Source organism: Amia ocellicauda, chromosome 6 (assembly GCF_036373705.1).
Source record: "Amia ocellicauda isolate fAmiCal2 chromosome 6, fAmiCal2.hap1, whole genome shotgun sequence".
Taxonomy (NCBI): Eukaryota; Metazoa; Chordata; class Actinopteri; order Amiiformes; family Amiidae; genus Amia; species Amia ocellicauda.
Window position 1 is genome coordinate 49,922,672 of NC_089855.1, and position 22,556 is coordinate 49,945,227.

Genomic DNA, 22,556 nt, shown 5'->3' on the forward strand with positions numbered 1-22,556 from the left:
TATGGATTATATATCCCCCTTGAATGACGACGACGATGATAAAACAGACGACCTGTGGGGGGTTGGAGGGGGGTCTGACGGCTCAGGGTCTACTCTCTTCTAAGAGGGCGGTGTGTCGTGACGTAGTGAAGAGATAGGATAAAAGGCGCAACAATTCATTCATGGTTTAAAATTAAAGAGAATGTCTTACCCGAAAGCTGCGGACGTCGACAGGCTCTACAGGCCTCTTCAAACCCGGGATCACCCCTGGTTCTATTCCCCAGATTTTGTATACACTCCGGAACCCTCTGACTGCGGTTACCCTCCAAGACCTCAGACCCCGGTCCCTCAGGACGAAACAACATGCGGAGCGATGGATGTCCAAATGAGTCTCGGGGATCCCCAGCCTCTGGAGCTCATGGAGGGCCTCGATTTTGCCGAACTGTCTACCGTCTGTGCGTCTCAGGAGGGGGTCAGTCCAATGGATGTAGAAACACCCCACAAACCACCAGGCGACCCAATGAGCATCGGACGGTCTCGGGGGCGTGATGAAGACGCAGGATTTATGCCCGGGGTAGGTGTCCAAGTAAGCAGAGTGGTTAAAAGCACCCTGGTGTATATTCTGAGTGCTCTCATCGACCGAGCTCTGAAAGAAGTCTGTCGGGGGTGTGAAGTGAATCACCCCAGTCAGTTGAGACACAGTTGTTTGTTTGAACCAGACCGTTACTATTTCCTGTTCTATTTCAACGTGTTTTACAGAAGACTGAACAAACCGTGGCTGAAACCGGCACTAATCAAGGCTCTGTCTTACTCCCACATACATGTCACTGCTGGACAAGTCCAGAAAATCATAGATGAGATTTTGCTGGAGCTGAAAAAGGAGCCGTTTATAATAGAGAAACTTGGGCAGCTGCTCAATGACCTGGATGAGCCAAGTAGAAAAACCGCTGGCAAGCTAAAAGCTTATTTCTTCCGTAAAGAAGTTAAAGCTGGGGGCAGCGACGAAGAATTCGACATCTACGCCACTGATTCAGACTCTGACCTGAACTAAGGGACTTTGAACATGGGGAATGTTCTGGACTGCTGCTGCAACTGGTTCTGTCATCAACACTCTGCAGCTAACCTGAGAGCGCTATTACACCATGTGCTTGACAGAAAAGTAGCCAACGCGAGCCTTTTCTCTACAGATTTAACCATCGATGAGGATCAACTTTCAAACCTGGAAAAGTTAATGGTTGCTGTAACAAAGACCGGGGGGTACGAACACTGGGATGAAGCGCTCAAGGGGGCCAAGAATGATATTAGGCCATTTCATCAACATCTGTATGACCTTTTACTGAGCATGTTTAATACCCCTCTGTTTACTTTTAAAATAGGTCATATTGTTGTTTTATTTACATATGTAACTGAGGTGTGTGCCTACAAGATAAAGAAACAGGTATTTGTTGATATAGATCAAGTAACCAATCATCTGATTTCTTTTTGTCTGGACCGTAGAAAAAATTGTTGTGTATGTTATACTTTTCTCAAATGTCTAAAAAGGGGTATCTGCTCTCCTGAAGTTGAATAAAAAACCTTGTATAAAAACTTTGCGCATAGTGTGGGTCTGTGTGTTTATTTGGCAGAATGACTCGGCAAGCTCCCCAAATGCATGAACTATACTACAACCCAGCCAAGATTGGGGGTTTGGCGGGTAAGAAGGGTTTTCAAAGAGGACTCGCTGAGGCCGGCATGAAGGTTAATGATGTGGTTGTTTCAGATTGGTTACGGGAACAAGACGCCTATACCTTACATAAACCTCTCAGGATTAACTTTAAAAGAAACCGTGTATATGCAACTGACATAGACTCACAATGGCAAATGGATCTAGTCGATATGTCAAATTTATCAAAACATAACAATGGTCACAAATTTATGTTGATGTGTATCGATGTGTTATCAAAATATGCCTGGGCTCGCATTCTACATAATAAAACAGGTCGGGCGGTGACAAGGGCCTTTGAGGATATATTGTCCCAGGGACGATGTCCTAAAAAACTGCAGACTGATAAAGGAAAAGAGTTTCTCAACAGAGAATTTCAGAATCTACTGAAGAGACACAAAATACATCATTTCACCACCGGTAATGAGCTTAAGGCATCGGTGGTGGAGAGGTTTAACCGCACCATAAAGACCAAAATGTGGAGATATTTTACAGCGGTCAACACGTTCAAGTATTTTGATAAAGTTCAGGATTTTATCGATGCTTACAACCAAGGGTATCACGCCAGTATTAAAATGAAGCCTATAGATGTTGATCAAAGTAATTCTTTTAAGGTCTATAAAAAATTATACGGCCCATTTATTAAGAAGGGGAAAACTACTTATAAGTTCAACATCGGTGATGTGGTTCGCGTTTCAAAGCTAAGGAGTACTTTTGCCAAAGGTTATGAACAAACATTTTCTGACGAATATTTTACAGTTACCGAACAGGTGGCTAGAGACCCCCCCGTGTACCGGTTAAAAGACTATGACGGGGAGGATATAGAAGGAACGTTTTATGAAGCCGAGATACAAAAAATTATTGTGGGTAAAGACATTGTATACAGAGTTGAAAAGATATTAGCTGAGAAAACCCAGAACCGGAAAAAATATGTGTTGGTGAAATGGCTTGGATGGCCTGAAAAGTTCAATAGTTGGGTCCCGGAACAACAGGTTTGTGATATTCAAGCCTTATAACAACATGCCCGCTGGTGTGATGGGGTCATTACTTTCGATACTCAAGATGGAATCAGGAGGCTTCTACGTGACTCTACCCAGTAACGCCTCTCTCGATATATACCCTAAAAATGAAATATCCAGTTACACGGTACAATTTGGAAAATCTATAGATCTAAGGGGGTCGTGGGAAGTGGGGTTGGCGGAAATACAGTATCCTTACACTTGGGCTGTTTTACAAGATAAGGATGCCACCTTCGCCATTTTTGACGATGTTAAAAAGAGTCAATGGACATTCACGATGCAAGGAGGTTATTATGACAATGTGGATACAATATTAGATGAGATGCATAAACAGTTCTCAGAAGGCACCCCCAACATCAAGCTATATTACAACCCTATTAAAAACAGAGTGTACAAGGTGTCAAAACCTGGTATTAGCATTCAAACCAAAGGACAACTGGGGCGTATATTAGGGTTCTATTCTGACACAGAGAGCAGGTTCTCAGAAGTGGTGGCACCCTTCCCGGCTGACATCAGTGGCGGCTTTTACACTCTTTATGTGTATACGGATATCATAACACACCAGAGGGTCGGGGATAGCTATGTCCCCCTTTTGAGAAATGTACTTATTAAAGGTAAAAGCAATGACATGGTCACAATTACTTATGACAAGCCACACTACGTACCAGTCTCAAAGACCCACTTTGACCATGTTTTCACAGGTGGATGTGACCCTGGGAGATCGGCTCATTAGTCAAAGCAGCAATACTTACCCCTATAGGGCCATGATGGAGTGTATCCTTAATTATAGTGAGGAGACCCTAAGCAAACAGTTCAGCCCCGGCCTTTTCTTCAAAGACACCCCGGAAGCTATGGACGACCAGGATCCAGAGGGACTCAATAAGGGTTTGCAAAAAAGAACGGCCTTTTCAACAGAAGGGAGGACCTTTGAGCTAATGGGACATATTCATGCAGACATATTTTTCCAAGAAAAACTCATGCTCAACGGGGTAGACATTAAAATTAAAATGATCCGTAGTAAAAGTGCTTTTTGTCTGATGACCCCTGATACTGAAAAATATAAACTGACCATATTATCGGCCTCGCTGTTTGTGAAAAAAGTATCCGTCTCCCCGGCGGTTAAACTAGGACATGCGCAGGCTTTAATGACGGCAAACGCCAAGTACCCGATCGAAAGAGTCTATATGAAAGTCCACAGTATCCCCGCAGGGACACGGGTGATGAACCAGGAAAATCTGTTTCTAGGCCAGCTCCCAAAACAGGTTATTATAGGTCTCGTGGAAAATGATGCATTTACCGGGGTTTACAACAAGAACCCCTTTAACTTTAAACATTATAACGCGGAATTTATAGCACTGTACGTCGATGGTGTGCAGGTTCCATCCAGACCTTTTCAACCTGACTTTGAAAACGGCAACGCGGTTCGTGAATATTACAGTCTAGTACTGGCTACGGGTCGCCATCTCAAGGATCAACCTCTGCTGATCGATCGCCGGGAATACTGCAGCGGTTACACCCTGTACGGTTTCAACCTGACCCCTGACGAAGAGTGTGGACAACATTTTTCACTGATGAAGACGGGCAATATGCGTTTGGAGATGCGTTTCAAGCAGCCTCTACCACGCACTGTAAATATGGTCGTGTATGCTGTGTTTGACAACATTATTGAGGTGAATCAGAGGAGAAACGTTCTGTATGATTATTATTAAAATGAACACCAGAGAGCTCAACCACATCATGAATGCCCTGGACGGCTCACGGAAAGTGTTTCAAGGAGTCTACGCCTGCGACCAGCTGCCTAAATTTAAGATCAAGAATTTACCTGCAATGTACATAATCAACACACACCCTAAAAATATGCCCGGAGAACATTGGCTGGCTATTTATCTAAGGGAGGACCGCCGTGGGGAATTTTTTGATTCCTATGGAAACCCCCCGGATTTCAGACCTTTCCCTCGGAAGATCAATAACTTTCTGCTCAACAACTGTCAAGAAACCATTTACAGCGGTCGTCAAGTACAAAGTCTTCAGACCTTCACTTGTGGTCAACACTGTGTGTTTTTCTTATATCATAGATCTAAAGGAAGGTCATACCCCGATATTATGTCCTTGTACAGTGAGGATTTAGGCCAAAATGATAAAAAAGTGGCAGAGTTTGTCAGGACACTGTGGACCCCCCCTTATAACACAATTACTTACGACCCTAGCCAGCCATGTATACAGATGGGGTGTTCTTGTGAGGATTTTAAAAGATGTCATGCGTGTTAAAGTGAAAAAATAATGAAAACAGCCTTTGAATCATTAGTTTTGTTTTTATTCAACACAAATCTTATACAAAGCAGGGTTATGTTATAAATAAATGTACAACATTTGAAAATAAAAATAAAAAATAAAAAAATTGTTTGTCGGTTCCTTATTTACAGGGGAGACAAATAAAAACATGAGATTAATAAGCTTCCCAACGATGGATAGATCCTGAGGAGGGTTGCTCAACACGGTCAGAGTAATGAGATATCGGCGTCAGATCAGTCACCACCTCTTTACACAGACGGATTTTTTGTCGCGTTTCCTGGTTAGGGACTGTTGATTGGGGCATGTTCAGACAGGCCATCGCCTGTAGGAAAGCATTCCAGCCTACAGGTCGGCGACTATCGGGTACCTTATTAGTGCTAGTGACACTCTTCAACAAATCAAACATGTGTGAACCTTTGATCAGTTGTCCTTTAAAAACAAATTCACCCTGTTCATTCCAAGTCGTTACCCGCGGTTTCTGAACCATTTTGTGCAGAATATATTCTGCATGTCTTTTGCTTCTGGCCGGCATGTTTCTCAAAACATCCATTACAACATCTCCCTCTGAACTCTCAACAGGTTCGGGCACCGCAACATCTTTATCAACCGTACCCCCCGCATCAGTCCCAGAACCATTTTCTTGAGAGGCCATGGTTAAAGTTAAAATGTTTTGATCTTTTTCACCCTGTCTAACCAGACGGAGGTAGCGCTGTAACGTGTTGCTATACATCTGGGCTTTGGAATACTGATTTAAATCGGCCCTGGCCAGTATAGCTTTCATTTCAGAGTCCAGGTTGTTTTCGGCCATTTGTCTAATGGGCTCTGGCCCGACAACATTTTTTCTCAGTTTCTCAAGCTGCTCCTGAGGGATCAAAAACATTTTCTGAGCATATTCCATTATTAACCCACTCTAGAAGCTAGAAGACTGGTTAGGAAAGGCACGGCTATGCTCAACAGCGGTCCTATAAAACCTCCGGTTTGATTAATCTTCTTTCTTTTTCTTTTAATAGAATACTTCTTATTAGCGATGATCTTGATAACCGCTTTTTGTTTTTTGAGTTTAGAATGTTGAGAAGGGGTTAGGGGTATATTACCGCGTAAGATGTTAAAAGCTATTTCACACAGGGTCTCGATCAAATCCGAGGGGGCCCCTGCCAGCACAGCTTTCCTATGGCGCGGGCTCCCCTCAAATAACATTTGCAAAAGCGGCAGATTTCTTTTAATCCGAACAGACATTCTTATTTATTTCCTTTTCTTTAGCACATACACTGCCGGCCAATCGGGCGGGCACAAACCTGTTCTGAGGCGAAAGTCTTCTGGGGTTTGTGCTTTTAAGTCCACAATCAAGTACCCGTAGGGTTTTTTGGTGGCATCCTCAAATGCCTCCAAAAAGAATTTGGTCTGGTTAGGGTACATTTGACGAGCCAAGACGGTGACCTGTAGTTTATCTCTGGGGTTTTTAAAAAGAATTATATAATTGGCATTTAAATTAATAGTGCGGCTTTTTTTACCTTGAAAAAATAGATTTTGAACTAAATAAATAATACTTAAATTCCTATGATGAGTGTACTTTGTGAAAGCTTTTTCCACTTCACTGTTGTCACCGGCCTGCTCCATCAGGTCATCAAGGATCACTAGATTAGTTTGTCCGGGCGGGAACAGGTCATCGTCACACAACGAGGCGGGGAGACCTTGCACAAATTTCAGATTATTTTTTTTTGATGCCAAATCATCGTAGAGAGGTTGCCAGCAAGAGTAACACCACACTATGTTGTCAAGAGCTTGGGACACGGTTGCGTCCACATCTTCTATGATGTTCTTTATAAGATAGCTCTTACTCGAATTGGAGGGACCGGCTATAATACAGGAGAAAGGGTGTTGAAGTCTGTTATCAAAACCACTGCTAATATCCATAAGGCAGAGTGGTATAATCAGTCTTCAACACTCTTTTATTGTACACCACCCTGAACCGTTTGTTTAGTGATCTATTTTCCAATGTGTACCCCTTTTTATTGTGATAGATCTGATTTCCGGCTGTAATAATCTCGCGAGGAGGCGCGTCTTTCTCGGTTACAAAACTTTGTACCAGGGTCGTCAGAGACTTGATGTTAATGAGCTTGTTGTTACAATGGTTCAGAGTGAAACCCTTAACTTTCATACAGGTCTTACCCGCAGCCGTTCTGTATGCGTAAGTCTTAGGACCCCCTGAAACAAACTCCACTATGTGGTCCTGAGGATCTAGCTCGCTCGTTAACTCCCCAAGGTAGTCCCCGAGGGGAGGGACCCAATCCCCTGGCCTGGTGACAAAGATTACAGAGTCAGTATCATGATAGAGCGTGCGTTCCTGCAGCTGATCCATTAAGTTGTACAGATCAAGCCGGGCGTAAGCCGTGGTAAAAACCGCTATGAAAACATTAACGTTTCCCTGTTTGGTGGGGAAATCTTTAGGGGCCCTCCACTGGACCTGTGCCACGTGGTCATTTAAGAATTGAAAGTGTGATACTGCATGTTGTTTGGAAAAGATAAATTCTATAAACTGTTCAGGGGTTTTAATCAAGGTTGTGTTTAGACGGTTATTTCTTTCCCCAAACTTACGCCACAGACTGTTTAAAATCAGTTTGGACATTTGTCTCTTGGCGGGGTTTACAGTTATGTTCCCCGGCTCTAGACGGATCCCTTCCTTTTCAAAATATTGCTGAACGTACCGCTCTTTGGCAGCGGAGTCAACACACCATGAGGGATAGCCCGATGCCTCCTGTTTCCCTTTCAGATGGGTCATAATGTACTCAGCAAAAAGAGTATCAGATTTTTCAGAAAAATGCCAAACCTCATACACCTTACCGACTCTGTAACCTTTCTCCACCGCCTTGTCAAGCTCAATGCTACACCAGACACCCGTCAGCGCTCTCTCGTCATCACTGTGCAGACAAGAGGTATTTTGATTTTCAGTTTCCACACACGTTCTACACAGAGGGAACATCAATTTTCCCGAACACCTGTAAGGCAACACGGGTAGGAACAGCTCACGAGGAGGGTACATGGTGACTTTGATCAAACCAAAGTACTGTCCGATTTCGAGAAAGTCACGATAAACAATGGTTGGATGCCCCACCGGGTACATTTTGGTCTTGTTGACATAAGGGTACAGACTGGTGAAATCATAGTAATCTACTCTCTCACCCTCCTTTACCTCATAATGTAAACAGAGGGCGTTGGTACGACCCCCAAATAACGCATCCCTGGGCTCTAGACGTTCAGGAAAGTCCAAGGTTTCCATAAGCCGTTGTACCCCCACATCCTGTTGCTTCAGGGTCGTCCACGTGTGTTCCCAAATCACCAGTACATTCAAACCATAGGTGTTTTTTAAAGTTTCAATTCGTTCCTGGAAATCATAGTACATATCACCGCAGAGTTTTTGTGTTACGGGGTTAAAGGTGTTTGGGTCGAAGCACTGAGGACAGCCATGGTAAATACAACCAGCAAACTCATAAGCGGTACGCCGCCCGGACACGTCGCTAAAACCGTCTAAGTAGTAAGGACCCATTTTGACTTCCTCTTGATTTAAAGCATGTCTGATGAAGATGTTATCCCGGGCACTCAGATATTCCAGCCACTGTATGGAGACAGTCGAAAAGTTCTTTTGTCTAGCACGATAGTTGTCAGAAGTGGTGTCCGCTATAGTGTTTTTCTGCAAGAAATTGGATCGATACATTTTCATGCAGAGAGACGCTATGGTCACACTTTGCAAAGGGTCGAGACCCGACGTGTTGATAACCTCGGTGCGGAAACGCAAACAGGCTTCTTTAAGGATCACCACATCATTTTTACAATAAGCGGCCATCTCTTCTCGGAAATCAAAAACACCCCCCTTAACCGTATTGTACCATTTAAAGAATTCCTCCCTCTCATGAGACATCATAGTATCAACCCCATAATAAGAGGCGGGCGGGTAGGACCCTCGATAATTTTGAGTGTCCTTAGTATTAAAAAAATGGCAGAACCAACCTTTCTTCTGAGCCTCAAAACCCAGAGCTTTAGGCAAAGCGCTCAATTTCATGGGGAGGAAATTTAACGAGTCTATGTAACGTTGGTTGAAAGCCTCGTCGGTGAAACACATGATCTTGCTACCCTGAGCTATTATTTTTGGGGTCACCCCATTTTCCACCAGATACTTCATCAATATGTAAGAATCATAACCCTTAGCATTGTGGGCAATAAATGTGTAATTGAGGTATTTTGGACCGCGATACCGCGTAAAGAAATCCCTGACACAACTCTCACCGCTAGCTGACCACTCACAATCCAACATGTCAATACAGTGTATATAATTAGCAACATGGACCCCGTTTTCTTGCCGGCATTCAAAATCAAAAAAGACATACCGGTTGTGCGGCGGCTCCTTTTTAACCGGCTGAATAAAGCACTGGTGTTCAGACCCCGGGGTTAAATCCGCATTACAGATCCTACATCTCGGTTCCAGACATTTGTGTGGTTTAACCTCATGAAAACGGTACTGGAGGCAACACTGCGGGCAATATTTAGTTTGATCACAATAACTCCGTTTTTTAACCCCCTCAGCAGCGGCCCTCTGCACCTTATGTTCGGAAAAACAGAATGCGGAGAGACAAATCCTTAAGCAATCTTTACATCGGATGGTAGGGGCCAAACCCTTACGACATTGCGGATTGAAACAGACGTTACAGTAACCGTCACAGCGGTGCTTAAGCTTATCATTGAAGGCCTTATAACACCAATGACAAACATACGAACAACCCAAAAAAGCCGTCAAACTCTTTATTCCAAAGTAATGACTATCACTTAGGAAGAGAAACAGTGTCTGTGTATGGGTTTCAGGATGTGTCTGAAATTTCACAAATACTTCCTTTACCTCACAACGGTACCACACAACAATTTTTAAAGACAACAACTCCTCAAACATGGCAATGTCTGAAAAGGCAACCATCTGTTGAGAGTTTAAGCCGGCCCTCTGATGAAGCATTAAAGCCTCTTGCATAGCTTGGGGTTCAGGCATGTCGGGGGTGAGTAGTTTTATTAAACTGTAAGCAAAACAGAGCTTATTGTCCCCATTGGAACTCACCACTAATTGCCTGAGCTTGTTCCTAATTATGTCGTTCTTCAAGCATTTCGACAGTCTTCTAAGCGCCCTACCCTCAGGGTTAGGAACCACATTCATTACCAGAGACAGACTTTCATCAGCTAAGATGGATGCGTTACTTTGCAATAACGCTTCGATTTTAGCCAGAAATTCATCAACATCTAAATTATCTCCACTCAGCATTACAGATAGGTTGCTAAACAAATCATCCCCTCTGAGTTCTAACTGTACAACATCTCGAGGTCTGACCCTTTCAGCAACCTGTTCAAGCATGTTTTGCAAGGCCTCGTGTATGTTGACAAATATTTCTGCATAATTGTCACAATTTAAAAGATCTGCAAAATTAAAACGCTGAATCATTTCAAAATTGTTATAGGCCGGTCTATCTATAATCACGGGATCACTGGTACTTTTGGACACATCATCATTTTGAACAAAGCCTTCAACCCCTACATTCTCACAGAGCATGTCATCCACAGCCTTATCAGTCTCAGAACCCTCCACATTCCGAACACCCCCACCGCTGACATCTACAAAACCCCCTTTTTGAGGAGGCTCATTTAAAGCCTGTAAAAGTCCTTCAAAGATATCCACCCGGTTAATGTCAAGACCCTCCTCTATAGTGACGGCTGCTTCTGCCGCCGTACTGTGTTCTAATTGTCTCAAATCATTTATAATAGGGGCAGAATTTGGTCGGGGTAGCGTCTCCAAAGCCTCCACCATTTCAAACAAATTGGGGTGAACTAGGGGTTGAACCTCTATAAGCGCTACCGTTGGGAGGTGGTTATTTAGATCATTGACCATTTGTAACAGGTCGGGGTTCACGGTAAGTCTGGTAATTCACATTCTATCGGTGGTGATTGGGGGTTATTTAAATCATTTATCATTTGTAATAGTTCCTGGTTCATTGGGACATCAGAGGAGTTCACAACAGGGCCGAGGGTGTTCTCTCGGGAAGGTCTTTTTGGGGCCCTAACTTGTTCATAATCCTTTAGTTTGTGAGTTCTTTTACCAAGTCCGGACATTTTTTTTATTTTTTATTTTTCCAACAACCCACAATAGTAAGGCGTTTTGTATCTATTAAAACATTAAATACGGTACAATTCGTTAGTAAGGGTATTAATAAGGGTGTTTTGGCTCTCTATCACAAGGTTTTGCCCCACTAACACAAGTCTTTGATTTAGTAACAAGGTATGTAGCAACTCATGCCGACCTTCAGGAAGTAGCTCCGGGGGATGGTGTCCTGGCTCAGCTGCAAAGGATGGTCGCTCCGGTAAATCTCGGTCGAAGGAGGCAGGGAGCGAGCGTATACTCACGGACGGAGACCAAGAAGGCCTTTGCGGTGACACCCTGGCCAATCGCGGTGTACTGTTCAGCGTTTCTGTAGCCAAGAAACGGGGCTGGGGGGACGATGTTGAAACCAGTCCGTCGTTGGGTGGTGTGTCAACCCTGACTGACGGCGACCCCTGAGGTTGTTGGTTGCCTGTATTTGTTCCGCCCGACAATGCGGCGGGCTGAATCTGGATTGTTGAATTACCCCCAGAAGGCTGTGGCCTGAGTAGATGTTGGGGGGTCTCCAAGACCACCGTGGGGGATCCTCTCGGTGATCTCTCCGGGGAAGATGTTTGATCCCACTTAGACGGGGTAATTGTCCTCAATAGCTCATCCACAGAATGACTATCCCAAGAGTCTTGGGAAGAATAAAAATATACATTACATTTACATCTTTAAACGGCGACAGAAATCAAACTTAAAACAACATGCCCAGGACCTTCAAAACCTTTAGCTTTTTTAGACCTTTGAAAATAGGCTTAGACATTCACTACAACGCCTTATTATTTACAGACAATATATTTATTAGGACTTGATAATAAATGTAAAACAGAGAAGCCTCTGTAAATAAACTGTTTCTTAAATGTAATATTGTTAATAAAACACTTTTTATACACACACACACACCACATTTCATTTTTAAACGAACCTTCCAAGTGTAAACGCTTCCTGATCCCGGGACTTCCTGTTTCACAAACGTTTTCACGATCTGTTTAAATATTAAATACAATGAACACCTTCAAGCCTTTTCCTACAGCCACTTTAAAACAGAAGTATAATTGCGGGAGATAAGCCAAACAACTTACTAAAACCTTTCGGACAGCTTTACTTCCTAACCAGACGGTCGGGCAATCGGTCATTTCTAAACACATGCCCCAGAAACAAGCCTAGACCTGTCCGGACTTCTAATGATCTTTCCCAGAACCCCCAAGACCTACAGGAAATGGGCACCCCTCGCTTAAATATTAGCCCTCAACGGGCAAACAAAACCCTTTTAAAAACATTAAAGTTTGAAAGATCTTACTTACCTCCAAAGAATAATCGTTTCTTATGTTTTTCAGCTGGTTTAGCTTTTTGCACTTCTGTGAAGGTAAGAGACATGTTTAACCTTTAACCACCCCGCTTTATAAAAAGCTTTAACCTCTTACAAGCGGCAGATATATACTCACCGCTATCAGATACAGGGGCTGACGGCCTTTCAGATTCTTGAAAGGTTACGGTTCTCGAAGGTAAAACTAAACAAGCCCTCGATGTGGAAGGCCTTTCGTTGTCTCGAACCACGTTTCTTAATACTGTTAGAAAGGATATTTTTTAAAATTAACAAAACGGGCCTCAAACATCTTACAGAAACGTTATACAAACAAACAGGGGTTTAGTTCTTACCCGGTCGGCAGACAGCCTGTCTAGGGACAACCACTTCTCTTGGTTGATCCTCGGAGACATTAATCACAGGCCTTTCGATAGTTTCTGTGTAATTAAAGAGACCGCCATTAATATATATTAAAACGTTTTCATAACTCTAATGAGCCGCTTCAAAACACAACCACACACCCATACATAAGAACCCTTGAGCGCAAACACAAAAATCTTACCGTCGTTGTTCCAGATGATCTCCTCAGCGTTGGGAATTAACTCCTGTTGACTGGCTGAAAAATAATTTTACAGAACTTAAAACAGATGTTATAACCTTATTTACAATACATGCCCACAACCCGCTCTGAGTCAATGAAAATAATCTGAAGACTTACCTAAAAACTCGTTTAAATCGAAGTCGTTGATGTTGTTTCCGGACATTGTTGACCTTTAGGCTTAAATCGAAAGGTCAGTATGAGTCTGTCGAGCTGAAGACCAGACCTTCATACTTATACTGATGGCCGGATGCCGGATCTGCTTGTAAGGCATTGTTCTGGGCTGGCCTTTGTGCCGTCCTGTTACCAATTAACATATCAAAACCAACCAATAAAATGACCCTGCATCAATTTCAAATAGAAACCAGATGGCGACGATCTCTCTCCTCTCTACTCTAAACTTTTATTAGAACCTTTTGGTCTCTCAAAAAAACATTTTTAAGCATCAAGACCTATAGTCAATAAACACTAAGAATATTTCAGGCCTTTATACGCGCTAAAAAACAACCTGAGCCAAGAAAATAACTATAAAGATCTAAAATAAGTAGCGCTTTTACAGTGATTTTTTATTTTTTTTTAATAGCGATGCTTTCTTTGGTATTAAACAAGTCACAAACTACTCAGAACAGCGTTTATCCCCACAAAAGAGATATTTGGGTTTATTTTACAAAGCTTATAAATTATATAGTTTAAAAGTATTCTGAATGTTTTGAGACCACACGCCATGCCTACGTTTGTCTGAGCCCACCCCCGTCCCCCGTGGTGTGAGTGATTTAGCCTTGAGTGTTGTGATCTATTTAGCATTGAGTGATCAGTTGTTTTTATTTTTTAAATGATTCCTTATCATCAGGGATTGAGCCTGCTAAAATACCTTAAAAACATATCCTTATCTTAAGTCTAACTCTTATGAGCTTTAAGACCCTAGAATGTATTTAAGTAAAACGAATGAACACATTATGTGTGAGATAAAATATAACCACAGCTTTTTTTTTTTTTTTTTTTTTTTTACAAAAACAATTAACCTATACCGACAAACACCCACACACACACACACCCTCTTTTTTTAAATTTTATTTTTAATTAAATTTGAGGGGAGAGACAGAGCCATATACATTGGGGTTAACATAAGTACCCTATGCAAAACAGGAATTGTTAGGACCTGTGACCATTACAGACAACAGAACTTGTTGATCTTATAAAATGATTGGGCGAGAGAGAGAGATATAGAGACAGACAGAGACAGAGCCAGTGTGAATATGATAAACGCACTATTCAAAATGGCATTGTTAAGACCTGGGACCATTACAGACAACAGAACTTGTTGATCTTATAAAATGCTTGGGCGAGAGAGACAGAGAGAGAGAGACAGACAGAGACAGAGACAGAGACAGTGTGAATATGATAAACGCACTATTCAAAATGGCATTGTTAAGACCTGGGCCCCTTACATGTATATTTAAAAAAGACCCCCAACCACTACAGGAAGAGCCGACCCATTCACACTCTACAGTTGACCAACAAGAACAACAAGAACAACCGGTTATGGGTGGCCTTGTTGTTCAGGGTTTTAGGGGTGTACACTTTCTGACGGATATGACGTAGGAATAATTAAGGAAATAACTCTAAAATCACGCCCCCCAATTATGACGTAGGAATATTAATAAGCTTAGGGCATACGTCATAACAAAATAGGCCGCGCCCAAAAAACCCTACTATCTACTCCTGTGTGGTGCATTTTCTCTCTCTCTATCTGTGATTAAATCCTTACTTATATACATATGTCCATGAACGTTTCTGGAGCTCATGTAAATCACATCACACGACGGGCTGTGTTCTTTTCGGTCACTTTGAAAGTTTTGCTCATGACAATCCTTTTCTATTGCGGCACGATGGCTGCCACCGAGGAAGGAAAGTCGTCCGCAGTTGGCTGCAAGCTTGCCTGAAGCGCAGGAAAGGACTTACTCGCGACGTGCCACTTAAAGACTGAAGAAGTGGGGGTCGGCCTCACCGAGAGCCCTGAGGATTAGCTCACGTGGTAGAGCGCTCGCTTAGCATTGTAGCGTTATGTTGGGTGTATTTGGATAAGAGCATTTGGGCTCTGAGCTGAAGCACTGATCTAAAGAAAACCTCTCCCCCCCAAAGTTATCAGATTCCCTTAGCTCATCAGCTTGGAACTGGTTTGCATCAAAGTGACAGTTTTGGGGAGGATGGCACCAAGAAGAGGCCAAATAGTTTGGAATTCTGCTATGAGATGTCTGGAGAAAGGGGCCTGTAGGTGATAAAAACTCTTTGAAGTGGACGAGAGCCGAAATCCCGACATAGAGCTACGAACCCAGGCCAACCGGCATTTCCAAAAGATGGCATGGATTGACATCAGTCATAAATCAAGCCCCCCTCCAATAGGACACTGGGGGCTGAAACCGAAATCCAATCTCAAAAACTCAAGAACCAATCACCTCTTGATCTGACAGACTATAAGGAACAGCGGACAGTCTTTCTCGCTCTCTCTCACCTGAACCAGTAACTCGCTGCCACAGCTCAACCTGTAGCTCTGTTGCCAGAACCGGAACCAGAAACCAACTAAGTCTTTGCCGGCAACAGAAGAGTTAAACTGGGAGAAGGAGATTGAGCCGTACGAAGAATTCTTTTAAAGGACTTTATTAAATAAAGAACTTTACAGACTGCGCTGCCCGCCTGTGCCCACCTGATCAGTGGAGTTTTACAGCTGGACAATTGACTAAGTCGACTGTATACGAAAGTGTCAGTCATTTAAATAGCTATTTGAGTCTTAAGAAACTTGACCCTTGGAACAAACACGGCCCTGCTTTCCTCAAAGACTTTGTCTTCAAATAAGTACGGTGAGAGACCCTGCTTGCCAAGAAGATTTTGTGCACAACCTTGGAGCCTTCAAACCAGTGGAAAATCTGTTTGGAAACGACTCTACTTTCGCGAAACCCCAACTTCCAGGTGTATCGACTGAGTGGAAGTTCTTGGACAAAGCCGAACCGGACTGCCTTTGTTCCAAACCACACGGACCTCGTGCCGTGTGCTGTTATCTGAGCCCGAAGCCAGAGAGGCCTCTCTGCGACGAAGTTCAGATAAGTTTAACAGTTTGGAGTTCATGATTCATGACATTTGAGAAATCAATTAGAAATGTTAATCTGTTATTCATAACTCTAGAATGTGTAATATCATTTAGTTTTCTTAAATATAAATGTGTGTTGCATTAAACTGTTTTGTTGATAATTTTAGAAATAAAATCTGTCAATGCCGAGAAATATCTTCTCATTCCTGTTTAACTGTTTAGTCTGAAATTGACACAAGTTAATAGACATTAGATTATTGGTGGCTCTGCCTATCCTTAATCATTGAATAATAATCAGTTAAGGGAAATTGTGGTAACAAGTAATGATAGGATCTTTCTCGGCACCTAAACGTGAATGAGACTGATATATATATATAACGTGAAGTTACCTGACATAAATACTAACCTGCGTAGTTATTTAATGTCTGACTAATAATACTAACGAGAGACTCACCTTCGTCTTACTAACCGGTATTGTAGTCAATGTGTTTATAACCTTTTTTGTTTAACGATTTGTGTTATCATATGTGATCCCATGGTCTTTGATTTGGTCACGGAAGTGATTTGTCTTCGATTTGTTGATCTAGAGTTGAATTGTAATTAGTTTTTCCCTTTTGTATAATTAGTGTAGTGCTACATTTAGTCTTTGTTTTGAATACATTTGACAATTTATATCTTTGGAATTGGTGTCTGCGTCCAATTATTACAGAAATTGAGTTCTACAAGATTCCAGGATTCGTGATAAGGTGATACTCTAAATTCACTTCTTTAATTGAAATGTATAAGTGTACCTTACGCTACAGCATGCGAGAGGCAGCGGGATCGATGCCCGCATTCTCCAAGGCCTCAGGCGCTCGTGCCCCGGTTTCGGGGGAGAGTCGCTCACTTTTCTTGCCGCAGACACAGGCGCAAGGCATTGCCTGTTTGCCGTAAGGTTATCAGACACAACGCGCCGGCGACGGCTGCAGCATTAGCACGCCGGCTGGCCCTTCCGAAGTTCCCCAAAAACGACCGAGATGCCGCTTCGACGTCGTAACCCCAGGAACGACCGCAAAGGCACTCCAACCCTCAATCTTCCGATCCGAAGTCAGACCGAAGAGACTGTATGATGTTTTAGATTAAAGATAGTATGCAGACCGAGCAAGTTAGATTTATCGAGCTAGCAAACAGCCATTGAGGCACCTGTTCGGGACGTACCCTGTAGAAATTCCTGTCAACGATAAAAGGATCAAACGGTGGAGACAAAGCCCGCAGGATGTTTGTCAAAACCCTGTTTGTGGACTGAATGGCTTTCCCAGATTGGCAGGGACTGTTTTTGGTATTGACTGAGGGACAGTTGTAAAAGACAACCTCTCACCGGACCTCTGGCATACACCAAAGAAAGCCACCTCACCTCTCCCCCGGATCTCACAAAACACAATCCCCCCCGCCCCGAGGGAAGACAGACCGCAATCGGACTCGGGCTTGCAACTTTTGATTGGATGAACGGCCGCAAACATTCTATGTCATTTTCTTTTAAAGCTTCACTCGTGCTTGTAAAAAACCGAGGTCTCACTGAAAGAATGCCCTGACGTGGTTGCTTCCAAGCTAGCTGGTTTACAAAGTTCCTTTTCGCTTTAACGATGATTTCCAAGAAGGGAAATAATCTATCTGTAATCTGTCAACACAGGCACCTTCTTCTCCGTTAAGCCACGCGGTCACCACCAGGAAGATGAACGCACCAGGCTGACCCGGAGTTTTCGCCAATTCGTCTCCAAGCCTCCCAAGAGGGAACATAAACAGGCCTTATTCGCAGACACAGGCCCTCACGCAGGGAGACCACCGCTTCACCGCCGCTGCCCCTGCCAAGGGCCCCAGGTCCCACCGAGACTTGAACTCGGATCGCTGGATTCAGAGTCCAGAGTGCTAACCATTACACCATGGAACCAAGCCCGCTGCCCACCTCTTGCCCGTGACGAAAGTTTCTGCTCTACGCACACGTCTCGCTCTGTCGCACGGCCAAGTCCAGAGTGAGCCAAGTTGCGCCCAGAGTGCTGCGTGTGGCGGGTCACTTCCGGAGCCGTCCCTGGTGGTCTAGTGGTCAGGATTCGGCGCTCTCACCGCCGCGGCCCGGGTTCGATTCCCGGTCAGGGAAGGTGGATTTGTTGCTCTTCCCCTAGGACCTGTGTGGTGCATTTTCTCTCTCTCTATCTGTGATTAAATCCTTACTTATATACATATGTCCATGAACGTTTCTGGAGCTCATTGTACATCACATCACACGACGGGCCGTGATCTTTTCGGTCACTTTGATAGTTTTGCTCATGACAATCCTTTTCTATTGCGGCACGATGGCTGCCACCGAGGAAGGAAAGTCGTCCGCAGTTGCCTGCAAGCTTGCCTGAAGCGCAGGAAAGGACTTACTCGCGACGTGCCACTTAAAGACTGAAGAAGTGGGGGTCGGCCTCACCGAGAGCCCTGAGGATTAGCTCACGTGGTAGAGCGCTCGCTTAGCATTATAGCGTTATGTTGGGTGTATTTGGATAAGAGCATTTGGGCTCTGAGCTGAAGCACTGATCTAAAGAAAACCTCTCCCCCCCAAAGTTATCAGATTCCCTTAGCTCATCAGCTTGGAAGTGGTTTGCATCAAAGTGACAGTTTTGGGGAGGATGGCACCAAGAAGAGGCCAAATAGTTTGGAATTCTGCTATGAGATGTCTGGAGAAAGGGGCCTGTAGGTGATAAAAACTCTTTGAAGTGGACGAGAGCCGAAATCCCGACATAGAGCTACGAACCCAGGCCAACCGGCATTTCCAAAAGATGGCATGGATTGACATCAGTCATAAATCAAGCCCCCCTCCAATAGGACACTGGGGGCTGAAACCGAAATCCAATCTCAAAAACTCAAGAACAAATCACCTCTTGATCTGACAGACTATAAGGAACAGCGGACAGTCTTTCTCGCTCTCTCTCACCTGAACCAGTAACTCGCTGCCACAGCTCAACCTGTAGCTCTGTTGCCAGAACCGGAACCAGAAACCAACTAAGTCTTTGCCGGCAACAGAAGAGTTAAACTGGGAGAAGGAGATTGAGCCGTACGAAGAATTCTTTTAAAGGACTTTATTAAATAAAGAACTTTACAGACTGCGCTGCCCGCCTGTGCCCACCTGATCAGTGGAGTTTTACAGCTGGACAATTGACTAAGTCGACTGTATACGAAAGTGTCAGTCATTTAAATAGCTATTTGAGTCTTAAGAAACTTGACCCTTGGAACAAACACGGCCCTGCTTTCCTCAAAGACTTTGTCTTCAAATAAGTACGGTGAGAGACCCTGCTTGCCAAGAAGATTTTGTGCACAACCTTGGAGCCTTCAAACCAGTGGAAAATCTGTTTGGAAACGACTCTACTTTCGCGAAACCCCAACTTCCAGGTGTATCGACTGAGTGGAAGTTCTTGGACAAAGCCGAACCGGACTGCCTTTGTTCCAAACCACACGGACCTCGTGCCGTGTGCTGTTATCTGAGCCCGAAGCCAGAGAGGCCTCTCTGCGACGAAGTTCAGATAAGTTTAACAGTTTGGAGTTCATGATTCATGACATTTGAGAAATCAATTAGAAATGTTAATCTGTGATTCATAACTCTAGAATGTGTAATATCATTTAGTTTTCTTAAATATAAATGTGTGTTGCATTAAACTGTTTTGTTGATAATTTTAGAAATAAAATCTGTCAACGCCGAGAAATATCTTCTCATTCCTGTTTAACTGTTTAGTCTGAAATTGACACAAGTTAATAGACATTAGATTATTGGTGGCTCTGCCTATCCTTAATCATTGAATAATAATCAGTTAAGAGAAATTGTGGTAACAAGTAATGATAGGATCTTTCTCGGCACCTAAACGTGAATGAGACTGATATATATATAACGAGAAGTTACCTGACATAAATACTAACCTGCGTAGTTATTTAATGTCTGACTAATAATACTAACGAGAGACTCACCTTCGTCTTTTTAACCGGTATTGTAGTCAATGTGTTTATAACCTTTTTTGTTTAACGATTTGTGTTATCATATGTGATCCCATGGTCTTTGATTTGGTCACGGAAGTGATTTGTCTTCGATTTGTTGATCTAGAGTTGAATTGTAATTCGTTTTTCCCTTTTGTATAATTAGTGTAGTGCTACATTTAGTCTTTGTTTTGAATACATTTGACAATTTATATCTTTGGAATTGGTGTCTGCGTCCAATTATTACAGAAATTGAGTTCTACAAGATTCCAGGATTCGTGATAAGGTGATACTATAAATTCACTTCTTTAATTGAAATGTATAAGTGTACCTTACGCTACAGCATGCGAGAGGCAGCGGGATCGATGCCTGCATTCTCCAAGGCCTCAGGCGCTCGTGCCCCGGTTTCGGGGGAGAGTCGCTCACTTTTCTTGCCGCAGACACAGGCGCAAGGCATTGCCTGTTTGCCGTAAGGTTATCAGACACAACGCGCCGGCGACGGCTGCAGCATTAGCACGCCGGCTGGCCCTTCCGAAGTTCCCCAAAAACGACCGAGATGCCGCTTCGACGTCGTAACCCCAGGAACGACCGCAAAGGCACTCCAACCCTCAATCTTCCGATCCGAAGTCAGACCGAAGAGACTGTATGATGTTTTAGATTAAAGATAGTATGCAGACCGAGCAAGTTAGATTTATCGAGCTAGCAAACAGCCATTGAGGCACCTGTTCGGGACGTACCCTGTAGAAATTCCTGTCAACGATAAAAGGATCAAACGGTGGAGAAAAAGCCCGCAGGATGTTTGTCAAAACTCTGTTTGTGGACTGAATGGCTTTCCCAGATTGGCAGGGACTGTTTTTGGTATTGACTGAGGGACAGTTGTAAAAGACAACCTCTCACCGGACCTCTGGCATACACCAAAGAAAGCCACCTCACCTCTCCCCCGGATCTCACGAAACACAATCCCCCCCGCCCCCAGGGAAGACAGACCGCAATCGGACTCGGGCTTGATTGGATGAACGGCCGCAAACATTCTATGTCATTTTCTTTTAAAGCTTCACTCGTGCTTGTAAAAAACCGAGGTCTCACTGAAAGAATGCCCTGACGTGGTTGCTTCCAAGCTAGCTGGTTTACAAAGTTCCTTTTCGCTTTAACGATGATTTCCAAGAAGGGAAATAATCTATCTGTAATCTGTCAACACAGGCACCTTCTTCTCCGTTAAGCCACGCGGTCACCACCAGGAAGATGAACGCACCAGGCCGACCCGGAGTTTTCGCCAATTCGTCTCCAAGCCTCCCAAGAGGGAACATAAACAGGCCTTATTCGCAGACACAGGCCCTCACGCAGGGAGACCACCGGGTCACCGCTGCTGCCCCTGCCAAGGGCCCCAGGTCCCACCGAGACTTGAACTCGGATCGCTGGATTCAGAGTCCAGAGTGCTAACCATTACACCTTGGAACCAAGCCCGCTGCCCACCTCTTGCCCGTGACGAAGGTTTCTGCTCTACGCACACGTCTCGCTCTGTCGCACGGCCAAGTCCAGAGTGAGCCAAGTTGCGCCCAGAGTGCTGCGTGTGGCGGGTCACTTCGGGAGCCGTCCCTGGTGGTCTAGTGGTCAGGATTCGGTGCTCTCACCGCTGCGGCCCGGGTTCGATTCCCGGTCAGGGAAGGTGGATCTGTTGCTCTTCCCCTAGGACCTGTGAGTAGATAGTAGGGTTTTTTGGGGCGCGGCCTATTTTGTTATGACGTATGCCCTAAGCTTACGTCATAATTGGGGGGCGTGATTTTAGAGTTTTTTCCTTAATTATTCCTACGTCATATCCGTCAGAAAGTGTACACCCCTAAAACCCTGAACAACAAGGCCACCCATAAAGACCCCCCCCCCCCCCCTGAAGGCAACGCCCCGAAAGTCTCCTCTCTATTTAAGACCCCGCGCTGCTTTTAGGCAATACCTCTTTAATTCTCAGCATCTGAAACATCCCGCTTCTTCAACATGTCTAGCGACATCAACATGAAACCCCGCAAGAAACAATCCCGGGCAAGGGTTCCTGTACTCACCAATTTGAAGATTGAACGCTCCTGGGTGTTGTTCTGGGGGAGTCGACGGGGTTACCGCTTTAAAAGGGATCCCAGCTATGTTGGAGTGGAGCTTTTTGCTTTGGGAGAGAAGGAGGGTACGTTGGAACCTTTTGAGACGGTGATTGAATACTCTTTTGAGGACTGGTTGAAGGTGATGGCATGGAGAGACCTGGGGCTTGTGGATAAGACTCTAGAAGGCTTGCAAGAGGGTCCAAGAGAAGGCGAAACGGAGTCTCCGACTCAGAGTTTTGAAAGGTGTGAATGGGAAAGCTTGCAGAACTACGGTACAGTGGTGAAGAGTCTATCTCTAACTACTGATCGTAAGGTTTTGTTTAGCAGTACCC

The 22,556-nt window shown here is 44.1% G+C and overlaps 4 non-coding genes across 4 annotated transcripts; 2 read left to right on the forward strand and 2 right to left on the reverse strand.

Annotated features, from left to right (window-relative positions):
- Positions 1-18,008: 18,008 nt before the first annotated feature.
- On the reverse strand, positions 18,009-18,080 carry trnaq-cug (transfer RNA glutamine (anticodon CUG)). The gene has a single exon. It is a non-coding gene; the product is annotated as a tRNA-Gln (tRNA).
- Positions 18,081-18,215: 135 nt separating this feature from the next.
- On the forward strand, positions 18,216-18,287 carry trnae-cuc (transfer RNA glutamic acid (anticodon CUC)). The gene has a single exon. It is a non-coding gene; the product is annotated as a tRNA-Glu (tRNA).
- Positions 18,288-21,523: 3,236 nt separating this feature from the next.
- On the reverse strand, positions 21,524-21,595 carry trnaq-cug (transfer RNA glutamine (anticodon CUG)). Its single transcript has one exon. It is a non-coding gene; the product is annotated as a tRNA-Gln (tRNA).
- A 135-nt stretch (positions 21,596-21,730) lies between these two features.
- trnae-cuc (transfer RNA glutamic acid (anticodon CUC)) lies at positions 21,731-21,802 on the forward strand. Its single transcript has one exon. It is a non-coding gene; the product is annotated as a tRNA-Glu (tRNA).
- Positions 21,803-22,556: the final 754 nt, after the last annotated feature.